The 4,764-nt window shown below is 33.6% G+C and overlaps 1 long non-coding RNA gene across 1 annotated transcript in view; it reads left to right on the top strand.

The window, feature by feature from the left end:
- The window catches only part of LOC117177710, a 285,747-nt gene that overhangs the window by 280,726 nt on the left and 257 nt on the right, over positions 1–4,764 (top strand). The gene's annotated exons all lie outside the window — the stretch shown is intronic.

Here is a 4,764-nt window from a genome sequence, read left to right as displayed (position 1 = left end):
CATCCATATATATCTTTTGAAAATTAAAATTCGAAAATTTTTTCTAAAGCCTCCAGGGGACTTCGTGTTCGCACGAAAAAATTTTATGTGCCCTTATTGCATACGGACCCACAATTGTTCAATCATTATTTATTTACATTTGACACGTGTTCACATCGGCGGCCATACTTTTTTTAAGTGCGGTTGGCATGCCACGCTCGGGAAGTTTTGAACTATACGTAAGTGTGATTTTGCACATGCGTGTATGCGTACTTCTAGCAACAGAAAAGTGTTCATTTTCAGTTCCACTAGTTTTGTCTCCTTGGGTCTATTCTCCATGGTATAGATACAGCCTATGCCGCCTTTCCTTTTTTTATCTTCTGTTTACCTTTTCTAGTATCAACCTGGAAAGGAAAAAAAGAGCTGGAAAAGGGAAGAGGGGTGGTTTATGCCCGGAAATATAGACACAATTCACATCCTCTCCCCTTTTCCAGCTTCCCTCTTTCCAGGTTCATATTGGAAAAGGGAAAGACGCGTGAATTGTGATTGGTCGTACCGGCAAAAATCACGTCCTTTTCCCTGGTAGCTCCCCCTTCCCTTTTCCAATTCCCCCTCACCATTTCTTTGTTCGTATGCTTAGGCTCACCCGCATTATAAACTTACATACACATACGGACGGTCTGGACATATGAACGCTACAAAATTTGTACCCTACCGAATTTTTATGTACGTCAAAAAATTCTTATGTGTTTTGACCGCGCAGCTTCTAACGAATCCACGTTATGGTGGATTTTATAATTACGTAAATTTCTAAGTAATATTAAAAAAATAATACTTTGAAAACTAAACATTAACCTAATCTTTCTTTAGTTCGTGTCACTCTTTATACAAAATGTTTAAAATTACGCGAAAATAGAAGATTTTACAGCTCATTAGAAGGAGCTAGCGAACTTACATAAGCGGCTCTAACAAAACTGTATTTTTTCTTTTCAATCATATTTTCCGCCTCTGCGGTTCATCGTCTTATTAAGTTACAATACACGTTTTATATATTTTTTACTCCTTTTTTATAATTTTCATTTACAAATTTACTTCGCTCGATTTTATTTTTAATTTCGCGGACACTTATGTAAGTTTTCTAACACAACATTTCAGCCAAACAACAACGAAGCTTGATGCGCCAGTTGGTAGTATGTTTATGAAAATATCAAATTACTTTTACCAACACTATGCGTGCGACAGGTGTTCGACACGTTCGTAACAAAAACAATAAATATAGAACTTACACCACTCTGAAGGTCTTATACACTTGAAATCACACTTATTGGAAACTTTCGCTTTTATGCAGAAATTTTTTATTTTAACATCCTTGCCTTTATTCACAAGCTATTAATTGGTCAATCATTGTTTACATTTGACTCGCTTTCACATCAGTGGCCATATATTTTTTTAAGTGCGGTTGGCACGCCACGCTCGGGAAGTTTTTAACTAGACGCAAGTGTGGTTTCCATGGAGAATAGATATATGGAGACCAATTTGTAATGCATGGACTTCACCAAAAACGGTCACTTTTCTGTTGCCAGAAGTACGCACATACACATGTGTAAAATCACACTTACGTATAGTTCAAAACTTTCCGAACGTGGCGTGCCAACCGCACTTTAAAAAAATATGGCCGCCTCCATTTTTTTGTTTTGACAGGTCGCTTGAACAAAGAAATAATTGATAATCAGACAGGATTTTTTGAAAGGTATGTGGAATAAAAAATTATTCGCCATGGAAGAGGTAGGTAGTATGTTTATGAAAATATCAAATTACTTTTACCAACACTATGCGTGCGACAGGTATTCGAAGCGTTTGTAACAAAAACAATAAACATACAACTTATACCACTCTGAAAGTCTTGTGCACTACACTTGAAACCACACTTGTTGGAAACTTTCGCTTTTATACAGCGATTTTTAATTTTAACATTCTTTCCTTTATTCACAAACTATTAATTGTTCAATCATTATTTATTTACATTTGACTCGCGTTCAAATCGGAACTATACGTAAGTGTGATTTTGCACGCGCGCGCGCGCGCGCGTGTGTGTGTGTGTGTGTGTGTGCGTACTTCTAGCAACAGAAAAGTGTTCATTTTTAGTTCCACTAGTTTGGTCTCCTTATGTCTTTTCTCCATGGTGGTTTCGCACATGCGTGTGTGCGTACTTCTAGCACAGGAAAGTGTTCGTTTTCAATTACACTAGTTTGATCTCCTTATGTCTATTCTCCATGGAAAATACCTACAACGAACGGAATAACCGTATCCTAAATGACCAGAGAACCAATCGATGTTTTGATGTTCCTTGTTGCTGCTCTACGCACTATCCTATTCCTATTATAAAAAGAAGATGAATGAGTCGAACTCAAAATATATCGGAAGTCGTAACGCCTTTTCCTGATTCCTGATTGGCTTCTCATTTTGCTAAGCCGGACCATTTCGGTAAGCGGGAACTTTAAAAATGGACATTGTTCAAAATGATCAATTATCTAAGTAATTATTTAATAAAAACATAATAATTTGTTCGTTGTATATCTTCTTGATGTTTCTATTGTCGTTGTACATTCTTCTAATGTTGTTATATTAGAAATGGTAAATTGTTTATGTGACCGACATCGACATGTATGTTCAGGGTTGCTAAATGACGTCCTATTCCAACGACATATAGTTACTGCAGTGTTTCTTCGACCCTTTTTCGAAGTCGAAAATTGAACGGACCTCTCTTTTTACCTCTAAACGTTAGAAAAAGAGATCCGTTTGAATTTTTACTTTGTACATAGTATCGAGCTAACTATACGATCGTCAGAATTGGAAAAGCACAGGTCGGCTTCTTCTTAAAGCGCTAAGGAACCGCCATGCAGGGTTACCAGATTGTATGACTTGGCCATGATTTCTATTGGTCTATCTTTTTAACGCACTGTTTTCATTCGTCACCTCAGCTACAAAAACTCCTTTTACATTTGTTAAACACAAACTACGTTCACACGAAATGCGATATCAAATTAACAATTTTTGAAATTAAATATGAAGCAAGTAAAAACGTTTGTTTGGTCCGAGATTTTTGCAATTATAAGAAAAATACATTTTTACTAATTTCCTTTTTGGCCTTTTCAGAATTATGAATTTTAGATGCAGGCAAACGTTTATTAATGATTTTCATTTTATTTAAAAAATTTTGAAATCTATATCGCATTTTGTGTTAGCATAACTTGGATTCGAGAAAAAGTTTGAAAAACATTTTTGAAGCAACGCTCACATGGCCTTCATGAATTTCTTCCCATGCTTATAAGATGTTATCGTCTATAATACTACTTGTCTTAATACCAACTGTAGTTATAATTATTTTATACTAAATCGATTCATGTTTTATTCATGTAAAGCTTTTATAATGTTGTTAAAACAATTGTAATTGTGAAACATTGTATTACAAACTTAGCATTTAGACGAGAACACACAGAATATTTATTTCAAGGACGATAAAATATGTAACCATACTTCATTTAAGAATTAACTTTGATAGGGCTCAAAAAGCGCCAATATTGAGGCCATGTGAGCGTATAAACTACAAAATTTCTTTTACATTTTTTTAAAACGCAAGTTGAGTTTACATGAAACGTGATATCGAATTAAAAATTTTGGAAATTAAATAATAAGCGAGCAAAAACATTTGTCTGGTCCTACATATTTACAATTATAAGAAAACATTTTTATAAAAAAATTTTATCTTTCGTGTTGACAAGAAACAGGCACAGCGTTATCTTTAGATTTGATTTTTTTTAGTTATAAGTTATTATTTCATACTAAACAATTTGAAGTAGCAATATTGATTAAAATAATAAAATACAATTTTTTAATAAAAACTTATACCTTACATGATAATTTATATAATTCAGATTAAATATTCAAATAAAAAATTACATTAAAATTATTTCATGTTTTACGCAAAATCGTTAACAACTCGTATTTGTCTTTCTTCTCGTTTTAGTTTAAGAAACAAATTTAATAGTAATATAAACAACTTTTAAATCTGTTTTACGTTGTAAAAAGTAAGTAGTACCTACTTATTATGTTTTAAATTTTATATATATATATATATATATATATATTCCGTTCATTTTGGCATGCCAAGATGGTGTCATTTCCACCTTAACATATCGTCGCCACATTTTAAGCTAAGACCTTCCCAACAATATCCTGCCTGATAGTCAGCAGCTTGGATTTGTTACGTGTGTGATAACGGGTCTGGAGTTCGCGCGCGAACTTCCGAACCATGGCGGTAAAATTCCTCCCAGCGGGCACCACGCCATCCAAAAGAAGTTGCTAAGACGTCCACATAAGTCCATGGACGTCAATGTCGATGTCGTCGATTTGGCAGTAAGACAACATTAAGACATATATAGGATGTCTAATGTCAGGCAATTTTTTGTCTTGTAGATTTCTTTTCGGTTGTAATTGTGGACGTGCCAAAAAAATGTAGATATAATGCTAGAAAATTTGTCCTGAAAAATATTTTTATCAGTTACAATAATATTTAAATAGTTTTTATACTGACATTACAACGGACGTCTAATAGATATAAGTATTATAAATATTAGTATAATAGTATAAATATTATGGTAGCAAACTTGTTCTAAAAGGATGTAAATATTAGTTACAGTGACTTTTCAATTGTATTTTATATTTATATTGCAATGGATGTTTAATGGATATCTTTTGGACATCCAATATACGTCCTAACATACT

The sequence above is a fragment of the Belonocnema kinseyi genome, chromosome 8, assembly GCF_010883055.1.
Source record: "Belonocnema kinseyi isolate 2016_QV_RU_SX_M_011 chromosome 8, B_treatae_v1, whole genome shotgun sequence".
Taxonomy (NCBI): Eukaryota; Metazoa; Arthropoda; class Insecta; order Hymenoptera; family Cynipidae; genus Belonocnema; species Belonocnema kinseyi.
The sequence above is the reverse complement of the archived record's forward strand: the minus strand, read 5'-3'. Positions and strand labels throughout refer to the sequence as shown.